The sequence below is a fragment of the Sinohyriopsis cumingii genome, chromosome 4 (genome assembly GCF_028554795.1).
Source record: "Sinohyriopsis cumingii isolate HCF-2022 chromosome 4, ASM2855479v2, whole genome shotgun sequence".
Classification (NCBI taxonomy): Eukaryota; Metazoa; Mollusca; class Bivalvia; order Unionida; family Unionidae; genus Sinohyriopsis; species Sinohyriopsis cumingii.
The window spans coordinates 99,363,328-99,383,127 of NC_142964.1; positions in this window are offsets into that span (position 1 = coordinate 99,363,328).

Genomic DNA, 19,800 nt, shown 5'->3' on the forward strand with positions numbered 1-19,800 from the left:
ATTACTTTTATCGCAACACTTTTTTTCTGAATTATAACCACGACACACTCTATAAACACCCACAAAGACATCTGAATCATATACATAAACTACCACAAATTTCCATCTGAATGATAACCAACAAAAGACACTAACACATTTTAATCAGAATGACAACCATCCGCAAAAAATCTAACACAAATGAATCTGAAATATAACCTTCCGCCAAGAAACTACTATACATTTGTCTGAATCATAACCATGTGACAAGTAACTACAGCAAACATTCATGTAAATAATAAGCATCCACCAAGATATTTTACCAACAACATTGATCTGTGTTATAACCAACAGCGAATATACTACCACATATTTATCTGACTGAATACCATCCGCCAAGAAAAAACTATTAAAAGTTTATGTGAATAATAATCATTCGCCAAGAAACGAGCACAAACATTAATTTGAATGATAACCATCAACCACAAATCTACAATACATGCATGTAAATGATAACGATCCTCCAAGTAAATTCTACACACATTCATCTTAATTATAACCATTGACGAAGAAAACTACCCTGCATTGACCTGAATGATAACCATCCGCCAATATGAATTTATCAGATTTTCATTTGATCGATTACCATCAGACAAGGAGCTATCGCACACTCATCTAAATGATAAACATCTGCCAAGTATCTACCACGAACATTCATCTGAATGACAAACATTTGCCAAGAAAATACCACACATGCGTCTTAATGACAATCATCCGCCACAAAAATGGTTGGAAACTAACGCGCATTCACTAGATAAGGTAGAAAGTCAAGAAAGTCCACGAAATAAAATTAAAGTTTACGAACTATCCTGTTATCACATTGAAATCAATTACTGATATAATACTAAATACTGTCATTTCTTTATAGTTCTATTACCTACATAATTTCAAGTAATACTTCATTACTTTTGTTAAAGGCCCATCTTCCAGTTTAACATTCTTTATCCTGTTTTTCGTTCTTAAAATAAATTATTCTGGGTCATCTACAAAGTAATCATGTTTCGTTTGAGTGTGTGCATGTTTTGCTTTTACGAATAATATTTTACATTGAAAAATGCTTTGATCGTGGCCTGCAATTGCATGTTGTATAACTGCATGTGATCACGAAGAGACTTGATCGAATTGCTGATGCACTATGCAGGCGTTCACCTCTGACGCTGGTCTCAACACTCTTGGCATTTCAACAATTTGTTCTTCATAGTAGTGATAATATACAGATTTATAGTGCTTCAAAAGACAAACCATGAACATTGAACAGAGTGTAAAGTCGAACAAAAATACCTTTAAAAATTATCAATTTTCTGTTGCTAATTGGTCATGGAGCTCAATTAATTTTTCCATTTACGTGTACAATTATAAGTACATGTTATAACTGTAAGACATTTGATAATAACATTCATAGAGAAAACATCCTTTTATTCACAGATTATGGCGAGTGTATCAGTAGCCCCTGTCTTAACAACGGGATCTGTCGTCAATGCATCAACCACTTTGACTGCATGTGTTCACTTGGATACGTAGAAACAATATGTGAAAATGGTTGGTAAATAGGTTTTTGCTCTTTTTTAAAAACACCATGGATCTATAATGCCTTATCGTCTAGGAGCTTGTAATGATAGGCTTGATTCCATCTAGTATGGTGTATTCACAATTTAAATAAATATGCCACAAATATAAACAGTCTATCTCTTTTTAACCTTTTTGTTGTCAATAATTCATCTAGGGATGGCTTCACTCACCGCATTTTGCTATGTGAAGAGTGACGTTTGAGCCGAGACATAAACGTGTTTACTCTTTAACCCCGTCAAAGAACCAAAATAAAAGTACTATAACTACAAATGGTGTAAGACAAATCAATTACCCAACAAAACACAAAACGGCCACGAATCCATCATTAATTCAGTGTGCCTCATATGCGTAGAATATCCATTTTCAGACAAACGTATATAATAACATAGACAACTTACCTGAATGATTGATAAATCGTATCACAGGGTTTCCATTTGATCAGCAATTCAACAGTTTTGAACGAGATATGAATGCACTAACTTGACCAGAAATAAGAATTGCCATGTTTTGCTTATGTTGTTGTACACATTTCATTGTTGTTTCCTTGAAACGGTTTTGCACTAATGTTTCTCATTGTGAGAATAATATACATGTATTATATGTAACTAAAATGACATAAGTAACGGAGAAAAGTGATATACATTTTTTATTCATTTACTTTGCCCAAGGATAAGAATTTTCCGTTGCTTGGGTATTTGCCGCCATTTAACTATTTTTTTAAAAGATTTGGGCTTACTTGCAATCATATCCACTTTTCGCCATTCTTATCACACAAATATATTTATATGTGCAACTGGTACTGCCAGTTGATATTAAGAACAGTTGTTGTAATTTAATCAGGGCAACTTTCATCATTTGCGTGGATTGCCCTTGGGATTTGAAAGTTAATTAATCTTACAAATTAGATGCAAGGTCTGTAATTATAATCCTCACACAAGTTGTATGTCTTTATTAAATGTCAGTAAGCCATTATTTTTTTCAGACTACGACGAATATATGAGTAACCCTTGTGAAAACGGTGGTACCTGCACAGATAAAGCAAATAGATACAGCTGTAGTTGTGTCATCGGATATTTAGGTGTTCGATGTGAAATTGGTGAGCTGCTGATATTTCCGGAAAAAATATTGGAGATAATGGATTAACTTACTGATCAGTTGTAATTAATCAGTAGATAGATACATCATTAATCAGTAGATAGATACATCATTAATCAGTAGATAGATCGTCATTAATCAGTAGATAGAAACATCATTAATCAGTAGATAGATACATCATTAATCAGTAGATAGATACATCATTAATCAGTAGATATATACATAATTAATCAGTAGATAGATACATAATTAATCAGTAGATAGATACATATTTCTTAAAACAAGTAAGGTGGTTTGTATATTTTTTCAGATTACTGTATAAATTGTTGGATGATAGTTATAAAACTAATGAGTTTTCAAATTTAAAAATAGGTAAAAAAATTATAAAGTTATAAGCCAGAGTTATGCACAACCCGTGGGCTAAGAAAGTTATGTTTTTGTTAAAGATTTTCTGTTTGTTTCTGCTAAGAAGTGTAAACATTACGTTGTTTAACTTCTAAAATGCATTAATATGTTATTGGGGACTCATAACTTTATCAGAAATATGGTTTAGTGTATATTTCAGCTGTATGTCTCCAACTGGTTGTTTGGAGCGCTGTGTAAATTAGAATGGATACAGGAAATATTTTGTTTTATAACATTCGATAGTTGAGCTTATATTTTCTAGGTTGCAGATATTTTAAACACGCATTGGTCATGAACTGATAGACTATACATTGATTTTTTTAGGTTCTCCATGTTTCCCAGGAACCTATGTCGAATCAAGATAACGCTACCGATTTAATAGCAGAAAAAGAAATGATCGCGAATAAATATTGGAGTTACTCTCTGTCTGTAATTTATTGGTCTTATTTATTCATGTGGTTATACAGTTTAATGTTTCAAGGGCTTTTGATTAAGTGATATGAGCATGAAGAGACTTGAATGAACTGCCAGTGCACATTGCAGGCATTCGTCTCTGACCCCGACCCTAGTCTCAATACTGTTGGTATTTCATCTTTAAAGTAGTAATGATATACAGTTATGCAATTCTTCTAAATTTAAATTATGACAAATTAAATAGAGTGCTTACTGGAACAAAAGTATGTTTCAAAATTATCAAAATTTTGCTGCTAATTGATCAATTATCTTATTTTGTTTTTACATTGGCATGTGTTATTATAAGTAAATTTCATATGTTTGGGATGTTTAATAAGAACATTCATATAGCTAAATTCCTTAAATTCACAGATTATGACAATTATGTTAGTAGACCCTGCCTTAAAAATGGGATTTGTCGACAAGGCAGGAACCGTTTTGACCGCTTGTGTTCATCTGGATAGGTAGGACCATGTGAAAATGGATGGGAAATAGATGATTTTTTTACGACTACAACTGATCTCTAATACAATATCGTTTGTGAGGTTGTACGACAGGCTCGATTACTCAGGAATATATAGTGCTCACTATTTTAATAAATAGGCAATACATGTAAACAGCTGGTCTATTGTTAACCTTATAGTTGTCACGAAAAGAGTTCCTGGATTGTTTCACTCACAGTTTGTTGCGACAACAAGATTTGCATGATGATGTTCGAGCTGAGACATGAACTCGCTTACACTAAAAGACACCTTACACCCGACCAAACACTAGCCCAAAGTATTATAACTACTAATTGTATAAACCAAAGTAATTACCAAATATATTACAAAACGGTTATTAATATAATATCTATTTCAGAGTATTTAACTCTGCTTAAATAATTTGTGTAGAATAACAATTATTGGCGGACACAAGTGCGTGTTCTAAAAGCCAGCATACTTGAAAGATTGGAGAAAGTTAAATCAATGCTTCCAGGGCTTCAGCAATTCAAATGTTTTGAGCTATAAATGCATGCTCTAACTTGAACAGAAATAGGAATCATATTAGTGACACTATTTGTTTCTATAATGTTGTGCAAGCAGATAATTATTGTTTGAAAGAAACATCTTTGCAATTATCTTTCACATTGTGATTATAAAAATCATATATTTTAAGTAAATAATAATATATAAGTATAGGAGAAAAAGTTGTATCTATTTTGTTTGCAATGAAGGTCTCCAAATTATAATCATTTTGAACTTGTTAGGGTATTTACCGTCATTTAATTCATATATATTTTAAGACTTTAGTTTACTTGCACTTTTCGTCATTCTTGCCTGTAGCTATCGTACATATATATCTATGTGTACCTTGTACTACCAATTTAAATTAAGAACAATTGTTGTAACTTAATCAGAGCAATTTGCTTCATTTGCGTGGATTCCGCTTGTGATTTCAAATTTAGTTATTATTTCATGACAGATGCAAGGTTTCTGATAATAATTCTCACAAAAGTTGTCTGTCTCTTGTTATTCATATTACTGATATATTCTTTTCAGACTACAAAGAATGCTCGAGTAACCCTTGTGAAAACGGCGGTACCTGCACAGATAGAGTAAATGGGTACAGTTGTAGCTGTGTTCGCGGATACGTGGTAGTCAATTGTCAAATGGATGAGCTGTGATATTTCAGGGAAAGAACTATTTGAGATGATGAAATTACATACAGATGAATTTTAAATTTTGAACAGTGCGCAGAATAATAAATATTTTTTTACCAGTCATATATATATATATATATATATATATATATATATATATATATATATATATATATATATATATATATATATATATATATATATATATATATACAATGATGCAAACCTACAAAGTATGTGATGTAACATGAAAGTTGTATTTATACACCGATGAACTTATACAATAAACCTATAAGAGGTACTGAAGACATCAAAAACTTAGGGCATATCAAGATGAGTTTACTTAATGTCAACAAGAGCTCTGAATCGGTGTAAGTAGATCTTATCGTCACCAGTCTCTTCATCTCCAATACTAATCAAGACATCTGTTTCCTTTCAGTTACCATTACAATTAATCTTTAATAATAATCAAGACACCAGCGTACTTTCAATTACCAATGCATTAATCAAGACATTGGTTTCCTGTCATTACCAAATAAACTCCTACAGAGCTGAATCATATTTTATGCAGCCAAACTTGGTACTTGGGTCTAACCTTACCCTTAGGGACGCATAAAGTGACTGCTTAGAGATCAAGTTACAATTAAATTCATAACTGGCTCACCCTAATCACAACATGAGCCTTTTTGATGAAGCAAGATGGTGGTGTGATGTTGTCTTAGACAAGGCAGGCTTTGAATTGAAGTTTGGTTCGGATTACAAAGGTTAATACTTAATTCAGCCATTATTACGGAGCAATATGTATATTGTTACCTTGATTTTTATGCAAGACATAAGTTGTATTAGGACTATAACTTCGTGTCATTATAGTACAAGGCCTCTAGAAAGACAAATTTCTAAATATATTTAAAAATCGATCTTGTAAGCAATCTGTGAATTTGACAAAATTACAGTTGTGAAAGTTTAGACCAAATTAATATTAAGCCAGTTGCGTTGAGACAAACATAATTTGACAACAAAAAGGAACAATGACTAATTTGTATTTGCCATTATATAATGTATTTGAACTGTTTGTCAATCCATCCATCCAGATGTAAAAATTGGCTAAAGCAGTGTTTAAGTTTGCCACACTTAAAGAGATTTTAATGAAACTTTCCCCAGGTATACATTAAGGCTAGACAATTGCTCAAGTACCATAGGGAGTCCAGTACGTAATTAACATAGAAAAGGAAAGTATAATTTAGTGACCTGTGTCCATGTCCAGAATCTTACTTTTGAACCACTGAAAAATTTTCAGTGACAATTTGGCCAAGCCAAATATATATAACATGACACAATCACACCCCTGCCACAATAAAAAATTCAAACATCAAGGAAAATAAATACACCAATCCGTGGAACATACGTTTCTGTAATATAAATTTGAAACCACTATAGATACTTCAGTGAAACTTCAGACAGTGCTATAAACCAATCCCTTACTATAAGGTCACTAAATATAACATCATGTTTACAGTGGGTAAGGTAATGGACCCCATTTAATTACATAGTAATACAATTCTGTGTATAATGTACTTCCATACAAAGTGTCCTACTATAAGGCAGTTTAATCTGTCTGCCATTGAATATGCGATAAGGGCCGCCAATTTAGTGCATACCCACGGAGGGGGTTGAAGTTTGCGAAAATGTGCTTATGGCATGATGAGGAGTACAACCATGTAGTAAATGCGCACATAATAACATAAACTATTTTACAGCTACTGGACCTGATAACAACAAAATATTTTTTTATCGCGATATGCCGCGATATTCCTGAACATATCACGATACGTACCACGGTATACAGTAATTATATTAGGGACCAATAACTTATTTTTCTGGCTCAGGGGCCTGATATTTTATTTGAATTCCCAATTTCAACATAGCTGAAAAAAATATCTTGTTCTGATTTAAAGAAATAACACTGTTTTATCCATTATATTATTTGAGAAAAAAAGGAATTATCTTCAGTGGAAAGAAAACAAATCTCAACTCAAAAGAAAACCGCTGCTCTCCCCCTCCATTAAAGTACCAGTACTTTATAGTAGATTAATCTATCATGTGTATGTTAATTGCTATATAAGTTGTCTTCTAAAAACTTCAACAACAGTGTGATGATGAGTTTGCCCTGTAAAACTCACATCAGAGGGATTGTTGTTAAAAAATAGTAAGTATTGATATTGAAACCTGTAACATACTCCGTACGCTATTCATGTAATGGAAATGGTAACTTTGAGTTGGATGTCAACACCAGGTTACGATATTTATCAGAGTGAGCGAGCTACTAAATGACTCAACAAAAATGAGACCATTTTAGTGGGCTAGAGAAATTACGTAAAATTCAAACAGAAAACAACTGGTATGCTGAAAATCGGAGAATGGTTCTCGGACTCACAGTCGAACAAATTTGCTTATATTAACAAATAACTTTAAAAATGAGACTGATCTTTATTTAGTACAACGTTTGTCCATAAGAATATATTTCACAACATTCCTTTCGTCCAACATGATGGCATATGTGTCACGTGCCGTACATGTTATTCAAGGTTTATACATATAATTGTACATTTTATGTCCAAATTAGTCTGTGACAAATACATCTATTTTGCAAAACATTTAATAATCTTTTGGAATTATTCCTCCATGTAAAATGAAAAAAAAAATTACTTAAAATATAATTTACTTTGTAGCAAGCATGCTCGGAGATTTCTATACATTCCTTACTGACGGAAACTACCTAAGTAGCTGTACAGTATATATATATATATATATATATATATATATATATATATATATATATATATATATATATATATATAAAATTCATTAAAAGAAAACGAGGTTGGCTGAGAGTAGTATTGGGGGGTCGATATGGCGACAATGCGACTTAACACTGAAATTAAGTGAAAAGGAATATAGCGACAATGGGAATTTAACAAGGGAATGGCACCCAGAGGTGAATGGGAATTAAACATTGGTGAAGCCATGGGGTTTATAGTGTCAAAGCTTTTTACAGGGTGAAATGCATTTATAGGGGGAAAAAAATCCCATTGTTGCCATATCGTCCCCCTATACTATTGCCGACTTTCCTGCCAATGAAAAAAAGTATTCGAGTGATATATCATTCATACAGTGTATATATGATACATATATTTTATTTATATCACATACAAATACACATATTTTCCATTAAATGGAGTTAACATATTCTCCGGGCAACTATATATTGAGCCAGTGAATGAATTGCTCATATCCCCGACAGTGTGTTCGCTACAAAATTTAGTTCTTTGCCTTTTCTTATTGTTCACAATTACATTTGCAAATTGATATTGATTGTTTTCTTTTTTGGTTCTAGTTTTATTTACATTGATTAAATCAATATAAGAAACACCTATTATTTAAACATTAAAGATTGTTTTTATGAAAAAAGTAGAGCACTACCAACAGGTTAGCTTCTTGTAGAAACTGAACGCTCAGGCATTCACGCACTGGCGTATGGAAATTACTGTGGAATAGAAACTGAGCGAAATGACGAACCAACAAGAGGTAATTAAACTATTTTAATATATTTACAGTTGATCTAAGTTACTATTCTGCTTTAATTAACATAATATCGACCATAAACATTTTCTCCTCTCTCTCTCTCTTCTTCTGACGTTTTTTTTTTTTTTTTTTTTTTGCTACGATGGTCCAGAGAGAGAGAGAGAGAGAGAGTGAGACGTTTTGACATTTTCATATTTTATCAGTAATAATCGATTTTTAGAGCATTACAACATGTTTAAGAATCAACAATAAAACATTAAATACGTTCCAGTATGTGTGCCTCCTAGCCGACAAATTCAAGTTACTGTGACGACAGGAAGTTGCAACAATGTATCATTCATATTATGAACACTGTAGATAGATCTCAAGGAAAGTGTAAACATACCGTTACGACGCGCCATATTCTTGTAGGTTACTTGTGTCAAGTTCCGTTTTAAGGTTTTCAACCAGCCCAAATTGTTTTTATCTCTTACTCCATATTTCTGCAAGTGATGCCCTTCGTGCAAGATAGGGGAGAGGGGAACGGAAAAAAAGAAAGAATTGCGATGAAATTGTGTACCATGCTAAATTCATTTAAAAAAACGGAGAATATTAATTCTTTTTATTGTTTTTTTTTTCATATGTCATTAAATATACAAAGACTGCTGCCACGCTGATCTTAATCCATCACGATACGATGTGATTATTAGGTCCATTGTCTACACGACTAGCATCTTTTTACAGTGATTATTGCTGTAGGAAATGAAGCTTCTTTAGCTTCTCTCCCAAAGAATTCACTGTATTCATTAATGTGGTCTGCTGTTGTGGTTTAATATCAAACTCATATGTGGATTGCACTGGTTGTTGTGAGCATCCTTACACAACTTCATTTTGTCTACCTGGTCAGAGTTATTCAACGCTTGCTCAAATGAGCGAAGTAGCATTGCCAGTACTTCAATCCAAACGCATTGTCATATTTGAGATGGGCTTTTTAGTTTGTCGCTTCTTATACTAGCCCAAACTTTACTCTTGACATATCACTTATGGTTGATAACTGATTTCGACCCCCTATTAACTGGTTTATTTTTATTATTTCCTTCAACTGGTAGCTCCAGGCAACAAAACTCTCACCTTCCTACATTTTGCTTTGTATAAAATGATTGCGTCAGTAGTTTACCGGGGCTGCTGTTCCAGAAAAGGAAAACAAAAACCTTTTTTTGCATCCATATAGATTGGTACATTGGTCCACAAAGCAGAGTTTGTAACAGGCTGCAAAATAATATGTTTTGAAAGACATAAGTTCGAATGCAACGTACATCAGACTTGCATACATCAAAGGTGGTATCGCCTTATCATGGACGATCAACTCCTGCAAATAATATAACCTCCATCGATTAACTGACCATTCATAACTAACTTATGAATTATGGTTTCTATAATGACAAATATATCAAGTGTATACGACTTTCAGCCATGTTTGGTAATAGAAACAGCAACTGTATTTACACAGTATTTTTAGTATAACAACAAATTAAAATTCGAAAGAACATATGTACACGTTTCCATACGTTTCTTCCAATTTCAGTCAGAAATGACTTATCTTTTGATCGTCACGAATTAAATAAAATTAAACCTTCATCTTGGACTAGAGCAGATTCATGATACACGTGATGTAACTTTGTTACAAAATGACATTTAGTAGAGAAGTGAATTATGTTACCAACGCGCAGGACAAAATCAATAAAAGATATACATAGAGTAAGTATAAGAGTGGAATGGAAGTAAAAATGGTTTTATGACTGAACTAAATATTCAAAGGTGACTTCACATGGCCAACATATAAATCTAAACCTATGACAATATGGGTATCATGATGAGAATGCACATGCAAGACGATATGCAACAAAATTAAGTACAAAAATCATTACAAAACTAACTAAAAATTTACCAAAGCAAATATACTAATGGCTTTAATTTCAAATATGTTGGTACACACGCTCATAATAAACTAATAAGATGCATTGTTGTTATGTAAGCTTAATTAACAATGACGAAAAGGGAACTTCTGATGAAAAGTTCATGTTAGGAATATATATAAAAAATAGGTTGACGTCACTTTCGTTTCTTATGCTACCATATAAAACTGCAGTGTAAATTATGATTTTACACCAAACGTTACTTAAAACAACCGAAATCGTCACAAATGATCTCTTTGCTCTGGGTATGTATACGCTTAAACGGCATATGATCTGTTCCAGTTATCACGTGTCATATACATATTTAAATCACAAGTGCCAATGAACCAAAAGCACGTACGGTCAATTAGTTTTTTAAACCATATCGAAATCAAGGAGAGAGTGGAGAGCTCAGACTGATGATGTAATAATTTTATTTTCTTCACAGCAAGATAGTTATCGATGAATGTAGATATTATAAAAGAAACGTCTGTTTGTAGTAAATTAGAAAACTACTTAAATTTAATATCAATTTCCAAAAAGACTATACAGCCAGATCATACACGTGGTGAAAGTTTGATAGTCAATGGTTTTTATGCAAATTCATTGATTAAATAATACTATGTTCACAAAGTTGTTTGGTATGTCAAGAAAATCACATTAATTTTCATTCAACGGAGCATTTAATTTTTACATCATACCTTATATGACACATGGTATTTTCCACGTATGTTAGTATAGCTGTAATCTTGATCAGCTTAAACCAAAACCGTATGATATTTTCCACGTATGTTAGTATAGCTGTAATCTTGATCAGTTTAAACCAAAACCGTATGATATTTTCCACGTATGTTAGTATAGCTGTAATCTTGATCAGTTTAAACCAAAACCGTATGATATTTTCCACGTATGTTAGTATAGCTGTAATCTTGATCAGTTTAAACCAAAACCGTATGATATTTTAAATTTCTGGATCACGAACTATTGATGCTCATTTGTACATCTATATAGGCTTATTATTTTCTGAATCTATATATTTTTTCTTCTTGTCGTACATTTTTCTCTTTTTTGTTTTTGTTTACATAATTAGGACCCAGATACGTGTGTTTTATTGAACATAATCGGCATTTATGACAGAAGATATAAACGTAGGATGGTGTCTATGACTCAAACTATTAACGAGTAAGAAGTAGTAAACACTGCAATATAAAGTTTGTTATATACTACATTGTTCTGACACAATGCCCCTATACTGGGCACTGTATCATTATGGGGTCCATAAATGTCGCTAATAAAACACACAACAAACTATATCTATTAAAAGTTCTTTGGAAAAGGAAAATGTATCGTCACCAAACGTCTTGTGTATATTATTAAAATCTTTGTAACTGTAGCTGACCCCAATACCTTTTTCACTAATTTCTCTTGTGCAATTGTCAGATGCTAATAATTGCACAACATATTCTCTTCCTTATGGTAATATTCACCCATCAGCACTTCAGACCTGAGCTGCTCGTGATGGGATTGAACATTTACCATTGTGCTAGTATAGCTGACTCAAATGTACTTATAAAGAATTCGCAGGAAAGTTTTATTTATACGTTTTTATTCCATATAATCTGGTCCGGAAAACCAGAAAATGACAGAAGAAACGCTAAGTGTAAGTAAACTGTAGTTGAATATTTGCAATTCAGAAAATAGACAATTAAAACATTTAACTTAAGTAAAATCTAAAATTTTGAATCCATTGGTCAATATTTTTAGATGTTTTTTTTTTTTTGTGCACCGCGCTTTTCATCTTTATGTTTAAATTTGTGAATTATCCGTCGAAAAGAGGTTTATTAATTGAACTGCTATTGTAACAGAAACGTAAGAGAGAGAGAGAGAGAGAGAATTTTTGTCAAATGCTAATAATTGCACAACTTTTTCGAAATGAATACACTATTCTTTTTAAACTTGTTCCCTCCACTCCACCCCGCCCTTCACAAATACAGTCGTGATTAAAACATGCTTAGCAAGTCGTAAAGCATATGACTAGGGGTTTGGCCATGTACACGTTACATACGCTGTTTACTTTGTACCAAGAAGCGCTTGTTCTGGTAGAAAGAAGCTTGCACAAATAAGTATGGCACACACACAATTGATCTACGATAAATGACTGAATTTATCAGTACCCACCAAAAAGCTAACTCGATACCCGTTACTTTGCCGTTAATCATCTGACTGCATGCAGTTAGTAATACATTTAAAGTGAACACAACTAAATTCACCTAAACTCTTTGAATCTCTTCTTAAATTTCAAGCATACATCTTGTGTTTTTCTGAAATTCAAAATAATGTGATGTGATGTGATTTTGATTTTTAATGTAGCTTTAACAATTTTTCAGTCATATCACTACGATGTCTGCAATGTGGCAGTTTATAGTGATGTCTAGCACTGGGGCATCATGCCGCAGACATGTAGCATGATGTCCCACCCAGTCACATTATCCTGACACCAGGCCGACCAGTCCTAACACTAACCTCTTAATGCTGAACGCCAAGCGAGGCAGCTGTTAGTACCATTTTTTAAGTCTCTGGTATGACTCGGCCGGGGATCGAACCCACGACCTCCCGCATCCGAGGCGGACGCTCTAACCACTAGGCCACCGGAGCGGTATTCAAAATAATAAATCTTAAGTTAAATTGCGTTTAAAAGGATAACCATTTTTGGCACTTCTTCTCACATTGCTTCATATTTCACTCGGCTTTCAAGGCTTCTGATCAGAAATGACGGATTTAAATGGGACGTTGCCAATGAGAAACGTTCAGATTCAGTATTTAAGTATTGAAATGGCGTCAGAGGGGATGATTGCTAATAGCAATGCCAATGAAAACGATTCCCTTCAGATCATTTATACACACGGTGTTATGAGATATTTTCCAGCCAATATATGTAAATAATAGATGATAGTAAAAATTGACCTGTTGGAAAACAACATTAGGTACATTAGCAAAATATCGTGTTTGATACGTCTGGAGATTCTAAATCTGAAAGGAAATTATTTGAGGAGTCTTTTAACGCAACGTTTATGCATCTTGACCAATTGATAATTATGGACGTTTCAGAAAATAAAATTATGAAACCATATGCAATAGTTGGGCCGAATTTTAACATCTCAAATGTGTACGCAAGTAGTAACAATCTCACAACAGTATATATTACAGATAGAGTAATGTGCGGGTCTTTCTGTAACAGAGACTTTAGCAGCTATCAGGTGAGCAAATTAATAAAGTTTTTAAATATTGTCTTTAATGTGAATAAAGACTACGGTCCTAGAGTAGTAACATTGAAAGACACACCACTTTGAACGTGGCCTGAGTTTGATCAGCTTGATGTTCGTAATTTTGGTGAGACTGCCTCGCTCTTTTTCTTAAATTTAAATTTAAATTGGGCTAATTTCACCTGTGACTGCAAAATTGAACCATATCTCTGTCCTGTCTAGGATATGATTAATATAATTTGGACAAGGGTGGAAGGCGTAACTTGAATTAATCCGTCTAGTCTAAGGGACATGTCAACAGTGATGTTCACTAGAGAATGTCACTTGGATGAATTTGTTTGTCCCATGAACCTTGAGAATGGATGTCGCATTAAGTACAGCTGTACAGAAGAAGCTAAAAGATGCAGGCTAATAGTCGACTGTCAAGAGGCTGACTTGATTATGCCGCCCGATCGACTGAAAAAAATCTTCATTTACATATGAATTAAATGTGTAATAATAAAGTATCTGTATGTGATGAAAGGGATTATTTGAAAAATGTTTCCATTCTAAAGATCTTTGATAACGAGCTTCAAAAAATGGATGTAGCATCCAAATTAATGCCATAGATTTCATGTACATGGAGATAAATGCCAAGTAAATACAGGATATTCTCTTTTCTACGTTAATACCGGATATATTTCATCGTGTGGTACAAAACGCGTGATATTTAAACAAGTGGTGAAGCAACTAGTTTAAAATTTATTTATTTTTTGTACCACACGATGAAAATAAAGTATTAAGTGTTTGTGACCATACAATCTTTATCCGGAATTTTCTCTTGTTCCGTCGATAAGGAGTTTATAAAATTGTTTCCTTTGTCTAAGGTTTAGAAAATCCAAAACCAACACCCATAACATTTATCCTCGTCCCTAACCTTAATTATTTTAAAAAAATATGATAGTAAACTGGAAATCTGTCCTAATTAGTGTTTTGGTAATGTCACCACAGGTTTTGCAGAGCTAATTTGAAATTCCATAAATATAGTGTTAAATGATTGGCATATGAAAATAATTACATATTTGAAGTTCCATTAGTTTTCATTTTTGAAGGATTTATCTACGGCATTTCTATATAAAAACTGTAGAGATAATGTCGGTAGAAAAAATCGATCCAGAAAATAATGTAAAATTGTAGCTACTGTATGCTTGAATAAAAACTTTTAACTTCATTGGTATTTCTTCTGCAATGTGTACTAGAAGTTTTACGAATATAACAGAAAATAACACGAGATATATACATTTATCAAGAACAGTCATTCGAAATTATTATTGTGAAACCAGTAAAGATGTTTACATCTTTCAGGTAATTCAATTTATCAATACCAAATTTATATTTTATATACAACTCTATTTTTATGATTCGTCAGAAAATGTTTCTTTCAATAGTATTGAAATCATAGATTTTTAGTTACGTATAGTGCCATAGACTGCTTAATGTCTAATCACTATCACTGATTGTTTTCTTCTTCATCATCAACCTAAATGACATTCTCATTAATGCGTCCCTTTTTTTGTTCTCTCTCTCTCTCTCCTTTTCGTCGTGTACTCAGTATGCACTCGTATTAACTGTTACCGTGTAGACAAAAGGACCAGTTACTTTCTATAAATTATTTCCAACCTCTTTGCCATGAAATGCGTTATCTAATATTTTCGTTAGGCAATAAATTATGTTAAAACTAAGTACTGGAGGATGTGTGTTGTATCGCTTGGTCCATGTGCAACGTCTACCAATTGCAAGTTGATGTAACTGTCATGAATATCATACACATGTATTACTGGTGTTTCTTTGCCACAGAGTGGATGAAAGATATATATGAACCCGGCTAGAAACAGCTGCGTCTCAATGTAGCCGGACTCATTATAAGCAAAGTGCCAATTAGTCGGTACAACATTTATGTAGGTTCAGTGAGGAAATTAATTTTCAAACATCAGAAAGATCGGCCGAACTCAGCCATCAGCAAAAATACGTAAATGACTCGTAATATAGCCTGTTGATGATACAATGTTTTGGTAGATATGGTGGTCTCTTGTGTCTAAAACCCTCTTATGTACCTTTTCCATGGAAAGCCCTCAGATGTCCTCAATGCTTAGTTTGAATGGAATATACTCTGTGGTTTATCTTTCAATCCCAGCCCTTAGATGTTTGAAGTATTGATATACCACATTTTGATTTGCCACTCTAGATTTGAAACTATCTTTAACTTCTGGGTCTTGCGTTCTTTGTCTACCAAATACACTTGGATCCACTGGTCCGAGGGATCTGTGCTTACATTGAACAGGGGCTGTCATCCACGTTCATGACATACATACTGCCTGACTATCATCCGAGGCATTGGAGAGCCTTGTAGAGTCATATATTCCTTGTAGTGGATCTTTGCATCCTCATATTCCTCAAGATACTATCGTATAAAGTCAGTATTGGTGGCTATTATTAACACGTCGTATATGGTTGTCATTAGCCTTCCTGGGGACTCCAAAATCCCTAGAAGCTTCAGTGATTGTAATTCTGTCTCTCTTGACTGCAGAAATAGCAGCCTCCAGGTCATCCAATTCATATATAGGCCTTTTGGAATTATGTGTGTGGATGGAAATAGTAAACACAAATGTGTCTTATTTTATTTATTGTTGTATGATATGAAATATGAATAATTCATTGATGAGACCAAGTGACTCATTACTGCCAAAAGAAGAACAACATTGTCAGATAGAGACTGTGCGTTCAATTTTGTTTTCAATCATACATAGCCGCACGTATTACACATATTGTCTAAATTGCTACATTGTAAACTGCATAAATAAAGGAAAATATATGTCTTCTGCTTAAGTCAGACAACAGAACATGATGTGGCATTAAAGTTAGGAAATAAAAAAAGAACAAGTACGTTCCATTATTTATTTTAGGATACGGCATGATTATTGTTAAGATAGTTATTTTCTCTTCTTTAGGTTAGCGGACAAAATGTAATACGCTATGACAACTGAAAAAACATCATAGAGAAACAAAATGTTTTAAAGGTCATGACCCTTGGGATGACAGCAAAATGCACAGGGAATGTAGTTCAGTTTTGTTTCTTTGCTCAGCTTTCCAATTGAATATAAGCTCTCTTTGAGATAGTATAGCTTGAAATTGTTTTGATATTAAACGTTTATTTTTTATTCTTTCGGGAAATAAATCTAATTTCTCAAGAAAATAATTTGCCTTAAGACTGCTTTCTGTTCAAGGAAAGAAACAATGCAGGCAAATGGTCAAACTTAGATGAAAAAAAGCATAGAGTTTTAATAGATTTGAAAGCAGAAATGGAAGTAGCAAAGATTAGGGTTTGGATAAAATAGAGTGAAGAGGGTGAGAAAGTAATAAAACACAAATGTAATATATATAACAGACACTGCGTTCGAAAAATGAGGCCATAACGTGTCCAAAACAATCAATCAACACATATATTTTAAACAGTTAATTATACTGTAGCAGTTTAGACAAATTATCGCAAAGTTGGGCTCCTTGACTATGAGACATTTCTTAATGATTCCGAGAGTTTGAAATTAAATAATGTCCAGCAGTATTTATTGGGTTGTTCTATATTTTTATCGAGAAGCAGCTAATAGTTTCCAAGAATACAACATAAACAATCTCACGATCTGACAGTATCAGAGTAGAATTTGTAACATTTTGGTTTTAAAGAAACATATTTGTCACTTTTGTGAAAGCAACAAAGTTCATATAAGAACAATTTACTAATGTTTTCGCACACACTTGTATAATATATACAAAGGAAGCAATGGTTGTTATATTAGATTAATTGAAAATTACTAAAAGCAAACTTCTGTTCGGAAATGGGTGCTCTGGCTAATAATAAAGAGAAAGAAATTGGTACTAATTTTCTGATACCATTTAGAACTGATGATTTTATATCGAAAGTTATCAAGATACTTTTCTTAAGACAACAAAGACTGTCACAAATGATCTTTTATCTCCTGGTATGTTACATGCGGAGAAAATATCTGGTCTGGATCGGTTATCACCTATCACACGCACGTTTAAATGACAAGTCACGTGGTAATGAATAAAGAGTAAGTGCAGTCATTTAGTTTCTCTAAAAATATTTTATATCCGACATGAAAGAGAGCTCAGTCTAATGATGCATTACATTTACTTTCCTCATTGCAATATATTGTAAGAATGAATGTAGATATAAAGACAAGGTTAGATTACCATATTTAAGAAAGCCACTTATATTTAAATTCAATGTCAGAAAAGATAATGCAACCATAAACAGTGCACAGTGAAAGTTTGGTAGTCAATACTAGTATGTACAAAACAATTGATAAAATGATCCTATGTTACCTTTTTCTTCTTTGCACAGTTCTTGCATCCTTAATTTATGTTGTGTTTCCCATTCCTCCATGACAGAGTGTAGTGTTTTCCTAACCTGACTATTGTAATATTTTGTCAGCCTGATTTGTGCCATGATTATAAGTGGTAAACAAGATATTTGCCAAAGTTTAAGTTCAAAGCCTAAACTTGGTTACAATTCGATGGAAGTTTGCATTCGAAAATCATTCATTTTCAAGAAATTACTTTTGAGTCATTATTCATCGCTGTGTTATGATCAGTCTGTGAAATCACTTAAAATTGTGCTCAGATATAATTTATTCAAATCATTGATTGGAATTACAAAGTGCTCATTGAGAATTTTGACAGACGTACTACCTTTGGATTTGTAAGGACTCATTCAAAGATATTTTTGAATTATATCATTGTGATGTATCAAGCTATTCAAGACTATTGGAATTCAATCGGATTAGACATACTTGTGTACTTATGACATTTATAATTATTTGAGACTTAATTCACACTACTGTAAGCTCCTCTTATATTTTACCTTTGTAACTTAGAGAAGCAAATATTGTCAGGAGACAGAGTCGTAACAATATATTAATTATTATAACTGTAGCTATTGTCGATAAGTTCCTCCCAAATTTACTGCTAAATAAAACGTCTGAGATACTCATCCTAGTGGTAATAATCACCCATCAGCACTTCCATTTTGAGATAAAGCCTGGCCTTGTTGGGATAGAATTTGAGCCCACAGCCGTTTTGTGCAGAGTATAGAATGTCTCCCGCTGTGCCACCGAGGATCCTTCTAATGTGCCTATAAAATATTCGCAACAACGTTTATGCATATGCATTGTATTTTACTTATCCTGGTCGGACAAAGACAGATGAAAGGCCAAGTGTAAGTAAAAATCGGTTGAATGTTTACAATTTAGAATATGAACAATTTTTGTTAAAAAATTAAGATTTAAGTCACTTCAGGTTTCTTTTTCATTTCGAACCCGTCCGTAAAATCATTTTGGCCATTGTTTTTCTCTGCGCCTTAAATCCATATTTGTTAAATACGTCAACTATTCGTATTAAAGAGATGAGTGTTATGCTATCCTAACGGAAACGAGTGAGAGGAAAAAGAATTAATATCTGGTCATGGTCTTTGTTCAGTCACGCTTTTCAAAAGTAAGTTATATGTGTTAATATTTGCAAACATTTTCAGACATGAATATGCTATTTTACCATCAAACTTGTGTCTCTCCTCTCCACTCCAAGCCTCTGCTCAAATACACTCAACATAACATAAATACACGTAACCACCAGTTCAGTAGTTTTATAATGAACGCGTGATAAGCATATAAGATCTTTTATTCTTTCTCTGTTCGAGCGGTAATTCAATACATGTTGTTTATCATCTCATGCATACAGCTAGGTATAAATTAAAATGATCAGC